Genomic DNA, 12,601 nt, shown 5'->3' on the forward strand with positions numbered 1-12,601 from the left:
TTCCCCGTCTTCCTCCATGCTGGTGCTCTGGGTAGTCTTCAGTCAATAGGGTGTGAAAAACTGGAAGCTATGGGTGACTGTGCACTCTGTATGTTTATTTTGGTGATGTTGGGCTAACAGGTAACATGAAAATTTAGAAAGGATTTTATGTATGTCACTAAGGGCTTGACTGGGAGTACTCAGCATGGTCTATTAAATGGTGATTCCCAACAATCATTTTCAAAATGAAGGCTTGTACAGACTAACAGCTGGAACTTCAACGTTCAAGTAACTTGGTTTCTATGTGGTCAAATAGGATAACAGTGCTTCTTTGTATGGTCTACTTGTTTAGCTCATGGAAACTTAAACAGGTGACTGCAGAGCCCTCAGTTTTCACTGACATTTCTAGGTGTTCTCATTAATGTAAGTAATAAACTATTACTGCAAACTCAATCTACATTTTTAGAAGAAGCAGATTTTGGAGCTTTTAACACAAGTTGGGTTTTACTCGAGGTAGATTGTACTCTCTCTCTACAAGGAAGTCATGTGACTACATGAAGAATTTTGCTGGACCTCAAATCCTTCAACCTGGAGTTTTCTAGCTTGAATGAAGGAATCAAAACCACTACGTCTGTGGGCAAAGCTTCTTTGCAAGACAGAAGCCTTGCAAAGAATGAAAACATTCACCAGTTTGCATTGGCTGCTAGTACTAGTGTGCCTGGCTGTTGCTAAAGTATGTAGAATCATCTGACTTCCCACAACTTGTCTTTGATTAAACAGAGTGTCTGGCCTGGGTTTGGAATAAACATGGGGATACGATTTCCAGTGATGTCACAACCTTAGCAGTTGTAGGAAGAAAGGAAATATCAATGACTCCTGCCTCAAAACCAGAGACTTTGCAATGCTAAAAATACAGCATTAGATTGTATTTTACTGCTGAAGCTGCCTCTCTGGAGAGGAACTGGGGGAAGTGCAAAGGTGCTCCAGTATAGACAACTTTAACTGACTTATTTAACAAGTTTGATACTTAGGAAAATGATAAAAATTCCCCTTCAAAGTACATTACTCCACATATGGGTTCTGTACCTGGGGGTAGAGGGCTGAGCTGCCTGATCCAATATAAACAGTGCATTGCCTCCACAGTAGGACACTGGAAACGTTGAACTCCACACCCAGGAATAATTAGAAAAGAGAGAAAAATTTCCAAAGTTGAGTGTTTACTTAAAATTTGTTGACATTCTATTGATTTTCTCTTTTTGTCTTTTGTAAATTTCAGTGGTGTCGATATACTAATAGGCAAAAATAGTCTTCAGCTGGAGGAAATGTTATCCTATTGCTTGATTGTTAATGTTCCTTCACACATTTTTACATGATTGTCATGGTTCTGTTAGCATTTTGACCAAAGCCTTTCCTCATTTGCTGTATTTCTGTGCTGGTATGCAACATCATGAAAAACATTCCCTAAAGTATGTCTTCATAAAAATAAAAATAAAAAAGCTGTAGAGATGAACATCTGCATGGCAAGGCAGCTCGCAAGCAACTGTGAACCAACTTTAAACTAAAACAAGTGTCACCACAGAATGGTGTCACCATTGCAGCTGAACAACTGTTCCAAGAGCACAACAGAAGTGACCTACTGAGCAAGTCTGCAGGGCAAACACTATAAAATGAAGGTATGAGCTGCTGTCAATAAAGTGCACAAATACACTGCTTGACTATGGACTGATTTGCCATTTGCAGAAATCAAGGAAGGCAGCAGGGAGCACTCATGTTGGTCTTGCCTGATGCCTCTCCATTGTTTTGCTATCAAAAACTGCACATGAGAAACCCACATTTTCCACTTAAATGATATCTTCCTCCTGTCTTGTTGCACCAGCCCTTCCATTCAGTAGTATTTTGTTTCTCTTTAATTTCTTGGAAATGGATACCTTAGGGCTGTCCCATTGTTTATTCATTCAGCTGTCATAATGATTGATACAGTTTGTTGCTTAACTGAACATTTATCTTTTATAAATGATTGTCAACATCTAAGGGCTGCAGAGAAAATCAAAATGTGGTACCAAATTATGGGATTTCTACCTGAATATGAGTGGAGTTTGAAGTGTTCCTAAGAGATGAGACAGTTAAGTTGTGCTCTCCTTCATCCTCTCCACTGTCTGTTGACTGTAGTTGTCTGCTGGGCTCAGAAATTATGTTTTTATTTTTATTCTTCTCTTTTTCCCTCAGTTAGGCACACGTACTGTACCTGATCCAGTGAATTTCAGATCCCCGGGTAGGGCCTCTAGACACTACTTTAATATTCCTGGAAATATTATTAATCATAGGAAAGATCGTTCTCAAAGCTGAGAGGGAGATGACTCATACAAAAAAGAATAGACTGTGGTTATTTTCACACAGAGTTTCATTTGTAACATCTGGAATAAAATGCAGGCTCCTTTACCCAGCATGGGTCAGGTTTATCACCCAGCTGCTCCAGGATGATGGGAGGTTTCCTACATGGTCAAGCCATACGCTTAGTTTTTGAGAATGCAGCGGGGCAGGGGTGGGCTTGTTTTTCTTTTAAGTCTTCTGAGGGAGGAGAGGAGAGATATATTTACCAAATACAAAGTTGGTATCAAGTCAAACTAAATTGTTTTGAAGTCCCAAGTCATGACCTGTAGTAAAAGGCCTGGTGTTGGACTTAATTGGCAAATTTTAACAGAGCGTGCAAAGTACGAATTGGGTATATAATGATCTTATGATCTTCTATGCTTTTAGGTGTGGTAGGAAATACATCTCTGGTAAGAAAGTTTTCAAAACCATAAGCTCAACATGACTTGTAGAAATTAAAATGAAGTTGTCTCTTAAGCCTGTTTATACTGTTGCGCTTCCTCTACCTACCAGCTTTCCATTTATGTGACAGGAGAAGATTTTGATCTCTTTATGAAGGTTTGTTGTAGAAGATTCTCAGCTGACTCAGAAATTTGAGCTGGGGGAAATGCTAGCTCTGTTACTAAATCAACCATCTTTCTTAAAGGATCTTAAAGCAGACCTGAAGATTTAGATAAAAAATATAAGTAACACAGAATAAATTCACAACTGCTAAATGGTAGTTAGTGCCTAGGTCAAGAAGACAGAATAGAAAACCTAAGCATCTTCTGAAAATAATTAAGAAGTGGCTTTACTCACTATTGAACAAGTGGCTGCCATTCTTCAGTCTGTTCAGCATCTATGCCATTAACTGTGAAGGGATTTGTGGTGCACATGAGTCCAGAATTTGATAAACCATAATTATGTGCAGATGATGTGCTCAGAGCCAAGTGCTACCCCATCTCTTGTTATTAACATGTCTAACATGAGTTGCAACTTCTATTTCTGTGACAACTTAAATCTCTGCTTTTGCTGTATGATTTCTTACCTGAAATAGTTACATGATACTTATCTTCTGATTAAGTTTATGCTGACTGGGCTTGATTTTTTTCCCTAGAGATCCAGCAACTTATCCAGCACGAAATGGAAGAAATTTAATTGTAGTCTGATAACCATTTCTACAGTCATCTTGCAAGACTTTTTTGTTCTGACTTGAGCACTTTTATGAATAATTGCAGGATTTTGATCCTTTCAAGTGGAAATACACGAATCCGACATATTTTCTCTGATTAATTTGAATGCTATGTTTCAAAACAAACAAACCCAAACAAACAAACAAAAAAAAAAAGGAAAGAAAGTTAAGTAGAGAAAAAAAAGAAAGCAAAAAAATGTTTACATAGTCTTCTGATATCTTGAGGCATTTGAAACTGTCTATTAAATAGCTGTGAAACCCAGGTTGCCTGCAAAGAAAAAGACAACTTTACATAAAATCTCTTCGCACTTTAGTGGGGAAATGGAGCTGTCTGCTAAAAAAATGGAAAAAAGGGAGAAATGTAACATGAGAAAAATGATAGAGGGAAATGAAGGACATTAAGGAACCTAACATGCTCAGAATAAGAAGGAGTTAGGTTAAATTAGGAACAAAGAAACCCTTTCAGTGAAACAGGGCTATTACCAAATGGAGATAGCAAAAGGTTGATAATGATGCAGAAAAGACAGAATGGTTCTGAAGAAGTGCTCCATTAAAGGTGTTCCCATTGGGTACAAAGCAGAATAAAGTCCCTTTATGTCATCAGGATGCTGACATGCTTATCAGTCCTTTACTGAGGAGGAAGAGCATTAACTATTTGCAAAAGTCACTAACTAAATAATACACAGGGCTGGAAAGGGGTTCTCAAAGAGAGTCAAAGGCTATTTATATCTGGAAATATACTCACTTAATAACTATGAAGCACTAAGGAAGTTCCAAAAACCTGAAAAAGTGTTACAGTTTGAATGGGTAGTTTGGTCGGTTGAAATAGAACTATCTTGTAGAGAATAAAGAGAACCTGAGAGAAAAAAAACCTGAAAAAACTCAGCCAAGTTAATGGTACAAAGGAAGCTGAAAGCAAAAGGTTCTGGTAAAAAAAAAAAAATCAGAACAAACAAACCAAGGGGCTGGACTATAGCACATATTCAATAGAAGACATGCCGAACAGATAGCAGCCATTGTTTTCAAAAAGTTTTAGTTCATGTGAAGTGCATAGTTAGCTTGGGCTTTGAAGCAACATGGGATATGGTAGTGAGTAAGCCCTTTTACCTGGTCTACCAGTGGTAGTGCTGTGGCTTTTACATGTATCTGCAATGATAGTGAAAGCAACCCTCTTGTCCTGTAACAGTTCAAAGGTGAACTTCTAAGTAAAAAAAATTCTTGGAGGAGGAAAGATTTCATACCCTTGGAATTCTGGAAAAAGCACTGACATGGGAAATTTAGAAGGCTTGGCCCATTTTCTTTATCAAATATGCCTGATTAAAAAAAAAAAAAAGGAAATTGTCTATAAGCTGGGCAATTTAATCAGAAAAAATAGATTTTTTTTTTTTGGTAAACATTAGTGTTACTAATAAGCAGCCAAAAGAGATGGTAGATTTTACAACTCTTGCCTTCAAGTGAAATATGACCCTTCTCTTGAAACTGTTCTTCCGTCAAGTGCAAAAAAATTATTCATATTCAAACAGGAATATCTGGATAAAATTAACTAGCTGTTAGTTAGGAGTTCAAACCAGACTGATGCTGTACTTGGTACCTTTGGCTGTTGCTGTTTGTGGACATGGAAGGCTTGCATTTCTCCTGCTATTGTCTTTCTGTGTTACTGATGAGGGGTGACTTACTGATAAAAAAGTACAAAGGAATAGGTTAAACATGGTAATGGTAGAAGTAATAGAAGCAGGAATTATTTGGAGATTTATTTTCTAGATCATTTAATTTTATATATAAATAAAAAGTTCTTGGTTCTAACAATAAATGGATTGATGTATATTGAGCTCTACATTTTACTTTCAAAATGAACTGTGCACTGTATTCAAGTTTAGTTTTAAAATGATTTCTGTTTTAGAGACAATCACAGTTTGTATCTTAAACTTTGATTTACTTTTTTAAAGTTTGATTGTTTCAATATCTACAGGAAGAGCAAAGAAGTACTTCCTGGATTTCATCTGGGCTTAATTATCTCAAAAAAAAAAAAAGTTTTTTCTTTCTCCATCAGACTATTTACCCTTTAGGTGAAGTTTGTGTAGGTGAACTCTTCATATGTGTATGCTGGAGAGTCACTGTGGTTCCTTACAGAACTTACTAACACATTCTCTAGAAGAACCAGATCTGGCTATTCAGAATCACTCTTTGCTGACCTGAAGGTTGTGTCATTTCTCGCCTTCAACATTCTTGAAACCATAATTTTTCTTTTTGTGTCTGTGGTGGGTTGACCAGACCCTAAGCAGATGCTTTCTCATTCCCTAGCCTCAAAATGATGGGGTAGGGGGTGGGGTGGGGTTTATGTGGAGAAAATAAGATTAAAAAGGTTGTGGGTCAAGATAAGGGCAGAGAGGTCATTTAGAAATTACCCTCACAAGCAAAACACACTTGGATTGCAGAAAATTAATTTGATTTATTGCCAAATAAAAATAGGCACCTAAACACCTTCCCTCCACCTCCTCCTTTTCCCAAGGCTCAGCTTCACTCTTTCATTCCCAAATTTTCTACCTCACCCCTTCCCCAAGCAGCACAGGGAGATGGGGAATAGGGGGTTACAGCCCGTCATAACAGCCCCTCTCTGCTGCTGCTTCCACATCGCACTCTTCCCCTGCTACTGAGTGGGGTCCCTCCCACAGCCTGCAGTCCTTCAGGAAATAACCTCTTGCTCCAGGATGGTGTCCTCCATGGGCTGCAGTGTGGATATCTGCTCTGGCATGGGTCTCCATGGGCTGCAGGGAAATACCTGCTCCACAGTGGTCTCCTCCGAGGGCTGCAGGAGAATCTCTGCTCCAGCTCTTCCTCCACCTCCTTCTCTGACCTTCTTGTTTGCAGGGCTGTTTCTCAGACTTTTTTCCTCATTCCTTACTGTCTGTACAGGGTTTCTTGCTCATTCTTAAACAGATTTTCCCCAAGGTGTCACCAGCTTGGCTGATGGGTTCAGCTGTGTCCTGTGGTGTGTCTTTTAGAGCTGCCTGTGTCTACACAGACGCTACACCTGCAGTTGCCTCCTACAACACCTGGGCACCTACACCTAGTAGAGTATCCTTGCCATTTCCAGTCAGCTGATCTATTTTTGGGATTAGAGGCTCTGTAGCTGTTTTTTGCACTGCTGCAAGATAACTGAAAAGTTTTAGTAGCTGCAGTTGATAGTACTTTGTGCAACAGCTTCTGCCAAGTTTCTTCTGCTATTGGCAACCTCCTTTTTGCTGAAAAGTGATTTCTTTGAATGAAGTCATGGAGGAAGTGCTGAGCTTCTCAATGTCAGTGCTGGGAAGGGGCATAAATTTTGGGAGGAATATTTCAATACAGAAAAATATTTGTACTTACTAGGTTTGTGTAATACTTTTACCTGGGACTCTCACAAAGTCCATCTTGCTTGGGAGATTCCCAGGAATGTACTTTCCTTTGGTGTACAAATACTGCAAGAATGATGCTGACTTCTAGGTTTTGTTTCCAGCTGAAACCTGGAAAGACTGTACAGAAAGGGGGAAAATGTTGGTAAGTGAGTTCTAACTGAACTGCAACATTGCCACGTTCTTCATATGCTTAGATTACCTTGATTCAGCTCCTGGGTACTGGGTAACAGAACAATGTCCACATTTGTAACAGGACCTGCTTCTCATCAGGAGTCTGAAACAGAGTGTGATAGAACTGGCTGAAGCAGGGGGCTGAGAGCCAGCCCACAGCTGTGGGATTCCTTCTGTAAGGAATTTGAAATAAGTCCTCTCCTGTAAACTTTCAAAGCAAGACACATGACAGTTTCCTTTGAAAAGGCTCTAGCTCAGTAACAGTGAGAGAAAATGGTCCAGCAGTTCCTTGAGGTGGAACAGCAGAGACAGGCAGACAATAGTGTAGCTGTGCAAGTAAGCTGCTTTGAGGGAAGAGGGAGTAGTAAATCTTGTGACTGATTTATGACAGGGAAATTAAGATTATGCAGTGGTATCTAAAGCTTATGCATGAGCTGAACCAATCAGTTGCTCCATACTTTCTGGTCTGCATGAAAAAGATGGGGTCTTTTTTATTTCTAGGGATAAAGGAATAAATGAACTTTTTTTCTCTTTTAAGCTCTGGCTGACAGCAAAAATTCTAATGACTGTACATGTTTTATCATAGCAAAGAATGTGATCATCAAAAGAGGATATCAGCCATAAGAGAAGGTTTGTATGTGGTTGCAAGGAGATGGAGAGGATGTAGGAAACAAACTTGTGAGATTAACAGTGCAATACCAGAATACAACAAAGTATGAAGCTGTGACTTTTTCTGTCCAAATACCTGCATTTCTCCTGTCCCACAAGAGTAATTTTGGAGGGAAGAAAGCATACAGAGCTGCATCCCTATTACAAGAGTCCCTGCAGGAGGCACAACCAGTAGAAAAATGATGCAACAAACACACCTTGTTTCTTGGCCATTCTTTTGGTATGTCTGAATATTCGACTTCTGCACGAGTACTGTTAGATATTTCAGGATCTACGTCTCCAAAATCAGGCTGTAGATCACTCCATTAGACCTTTCCTCAGATGACATCCCCCTACTTGCCTGCTTATTGTGTTAATTTTTCTGTCATGAGATACCCAGGTCTTGTAGTACTGCCTGCTTGAAAACAAGGGAAAAAAGAATGACTTTGTGTATGCATACTGTTTTGAAGAACACCAAACCGCTTTTTTTTTTTTTTTTTTTTCCTATTAAGAATGCACAAAACGTTTCTTGGGTGGGATTTGGGAAGTTCTGCCTTGTGACTGAGATATAATCTCAGGACTGCATTGTAGAACAATTAAAATCCTTTACTGCTTCTTGCTGGGCCTTACAGGATTGCAGTGTCTATGCTGCAATTCAGTGACAAGTTGGTGTCCAAAAAGTATACTCTGAGAGCTCTCACAGCAGAAGTAAGTTCAGATTCAGGGTGGGAGCAGACTAAAGAAACCTGACATCAGAGAAAGGTAAAGTAAAAATAACACTTTTGCTGGTCTGGGTTTAAGAATACCTTTAGAGCACTAACAGTGTTATTAGGGGATTAACATCTTTCCAAAAAGCCAGTTTAGTGAGTCACTACAATGAACTGTGCAAATGCAACATGCAAGAGAACAGCAAGTATATTTTTCTGTCTCCCTTTACTAAAAATATTCCTGAAATGTCCTGAAGACTTGTAAAATACTATTACTTATGAAAACAGAGCAATTTTGAATTCTTAAGAGGAAGACTTGCTGTTTTATTAATTGGATTAAACTATAACATTGTCTTAGTCCAAACTGTTTGAATGGTTCTTGTTCAATCACAGTTCCACTTTGTGTATTATAATTCAGGAATCAAAATGCTTTTTATTTATGTCAGATAAAACTTGCCATTGCAAGGTGGCATAAACAGAGACATTAAACCACAGTAACACATAGCAGCCAACAAACAAGAGCACACACTAAACATTTACAGAAACAGTTATGTAAAACCATATATATTGTGCTGTTGTGAACAATGACATAGGAAAAAATTATGTATGGGTCTGTGAGATAAAATTACTGTTATACAGTGACCATTATCATTGTACTGTTTATCGGATCTGAGCAACCAGAAAAAAATCTGGTTTTAACCAACATGTCAGCTGTAGGGTTTTGGGTCCTCCTTTATCCTAGATACATTTAATTCTTTTTGGTAGTGCCTATTGTCAGACATTTCATGAAGCTAAATAAACTGCACTTGTTTCTACTAATACATGGAAAAATCAAGGAATGTGCTGTTTTGCTTTGGTTTTATTTGTTTGTTTTCTTCCCTACACACTCAGTTTGTGTTTAAGTAGAAATAGTTTGGGTCATCATGTTTGTATCTACAGAAAATGTCACGAGAGAAGTGAAATATGTTTGAGGTCCTTTATGTTTTTAAGTAGACTTTCAAGAGGTTGTTTCAACAGTGACTTTCCTTATGCTCCAAAAGACATATCATGCAGTTGATGCCCTGCTTGCCTTGACTGAATCATTTCATATGAGATTGAAATGAGTTCTACACATTAGATGAGTTTGCAGGGCCTCTTGGAGTAACCTCTAAAGCTGATATACTCATCACTAGTCCAACTGATGAGGCTTCACACAGCTGGCAATGTAAGCTTAGTAAATGACAGAAATTGAGTGAAGATGGAGATTGAATTTACAACCCATATAGCCCATAAAGGGCAATTTCTCAGGGGCAATGTTTAGATGAACAAGTGGAACAGCATTTAGCAACGATCCATGTATGTGCTCACCAGTTTATGAACCCTGCATTCAGCTTTTTCCCCAGGATCCTGGGTTGTGAGGAAGCTTTTAATTTCCCAGACATATGGAAGCCAGTTAAGGTAATAGGTCCTTCTCCAAAACATACCACTTTAACATCTCAGAGTCAGGCTGGTTTTGCTTAGATGCAACAGTTGATATAGAAATCATTAAAACAGAGGTGACAATAAAGAAACTATGGAGAGGAATAGATCTGCTTATCAAGAATACCCATCTCAAAATTGTTCAGCAAGCAGAAGTGCCCAGTGATCACTTTGAGGTACAAGGGAAAAAGTTCTCTGTAAGGGCCAATTAAACTTTGCAAGTGCAATTGCATAGTACCATTTGTAAGTTAATTCCTTCTGAACCTAATGACCTAACCCAAGGAACTGCTGTGTTATATTACTAAAAAAAGATCTTTTTGCTCTTCCCTTGTATTGTTTTAGTCTGTGGAGCTAACAGGCAATAAATATCACCTATTCTCTTTGTGATGCATCTTTCTCTTCAGGGGGTGGCTACTAACTAGGTTCAGTTCACATAAAAACTGAATAAAAATGTGAACTGAAAAATGAACATAAAAATGAATGGAAGTTAGTGCATAAAGTAACTCCTTTTGAGGTGCATGAACACTCTGTCTTTCTTAGACTGCATTAAGGGGACGGTTAGAGTGTAAGCCACATGGTTTGCCCTGGATTATGGAAGAAACATCACACCTTCAAAACAAATAGTTCATTTCCTATAGCTGAAAGAAAAAAACTTGGTTTCTACAAGAAATCAGCTCCTGCCTTCCAAAAGGCAGTGATGAGGCAATAAATCACTGATGTCATGGTATAAAAGAGATATTTATCTGGTTAAAGAAAGGCTGGAGAATTTAAGTTTTTCTGTTAACTTTAGAAAGCCTTTGTGTTTTGTGAGAGAAGTCCTATAGAGTAACAGGAAACTTTTCACTGTGCAGGATTTAGCTAAGATGAGCTTTAATAATGATAAACTGTGGTTTGTTTGGGATTTGGGAGGGGTTTATTAAAGTGCCCTTAATATTAGACTCCTAATAATAACTTCTCCAAGTTCTCTCTACCCTAGCTGAACATAAATACTTGGATAATGTCAGCATTCACTGAGTACTTTGGATGCTGTTTTGGTAGTTCATTAGATGTGAAGTACAGCTGACCATCCACACAGTATTTGTAACACAAGATCAAAGTGAATGCAGAAAAAAGGGAAGTATTACCACCACTGAGGGAGACTGGCAGTTAATTTTAGGGCTAAGTTGTGGCGGCATCAGGTACAAAGCATTCTTTCTCCTGTTTCTTTTCCTGAATAACATCTGATGGTGCAGCCTTTAAAATACATCATCTTCCTCCTATATGTGTTAAATTCTAAGGAAGCCACATGCAACATTTGGGCCAGCCAGGATGGAGTGGTTTTAAACACACACGCCATGTAGTTGAATGCATGGACCCCTTCTTTCAATGAATCATTTTATTCCTGCCTGCCATTTCACAAAATGCTGCCATCTAGATTCTGTTTACTGTGTGATTAAAAATCCTTTTTAGCTTTGCCAGTCATACCTGTCCCTTGCTGCACTAATCCAGCATTTTGTGAGGGTCAGAGTGATTGCTTGCTGGCACTGCTGATTTTGTGGGATTTGGCTTTGTTAGAAGTCAACTTAAAAGTGCTGGAAGGATAGCATTATCAGAAAGATGCTCTTCTTCATCTCCTCTTCCATTCCCAAGTTTCCTGCCACTTCCCACCTTAAACCAGCTGGCAGACTTATACTTGGCTACCCCCCAGTCTGGCCATCGGTTTAGTTACTGCAGCCCCCTCCTTGGTGAAAATGGCTGAGCTGTGCTGTGCCGCTGTTACGGCTGCAGAATGACCTGGAGATCTGAAGCAAAAAACAGATGTCTCAATAAATTTTTGTCAAAATGTAATTATCTTGGGAACAGGGAAACAAATGGGGGGAGAGGCAGAACCAGATGCATGATGTTAAAATATGCAATCATAATTATAATGAAATTTTTAATAACTAAGTGGAAGAGTCAATGACTGCTTGTGATTTTGATTTCAAATGAATCCCTGAAATTCAGTTGCTGATAATGGTGCTTAAAGCAGAAACAGTGAGGGCTGCACAAAAAATATCATCCTGAATGCTTTTTCACAAATAAATCTTGGCAAATAAAACAGGCTATCTTTTGCCCAGGAATCTGGCCAATTTGCTTATTCCTTTTCAGTGAATAGAACATGATGAACTGTGGATTTCATCAGTAACCATAAAGACTTTGTGTTTTCACTGCGTGGAAGGTTGGATGGATATTAATACAACATACTCAATGGCAGGGTTGGTTTATGAATAAATTCTGATTGTTTCCATTGTATAAAAAAAAAGAGTGGATTACAGTTTGCATTGTCAGCTGAAGAGAAGATATTTTCTTCTGAGTGTTTAAATAATAAGACCAAATGAAAGACCAGGTCCAGATCAGTTTTCTAAGGCTGACTAGGTGCTGGGAGATGCCCCATCCAATACCTCACAGAGCACAAGGCATAAGTATTCCAAAACTGTCAGGTGAGGTTGTTTGGTTATTTTCATTTTTTTTTTCCTTAATGGGAGTGGAGTTCTCATTTTTAGGTAAATCAGTAGTTTATAACTTTTGTAATGTAAAGATCCAGTTCCTTTGGGGTTAGGCTGAAGCCTCTATCCTATATTATAGGCTGCTTGCCATGTCTGCTTTCCATAGCTGTGGTCCTACACTGCTAGTATAGGTCCTTGCGGTGATAATCTTGTGGTGAAAATTATTCTGTACCAAGCAAT

Source organism: Falco peregrinus, chromosome Z (assembly GCF_023634155.1).
Source record: "Falco peregrinus isolate bFalPer1 chromosome Z, bFalPer1.pri, whole genome shotgun sequence".
In the NCBI taxonomy this organism is placed as follows: Eukaryota; Metazoa; Chordata; class Aves; order Falconiformes; family Falconidae; genus Falco; species Falco peregrinus.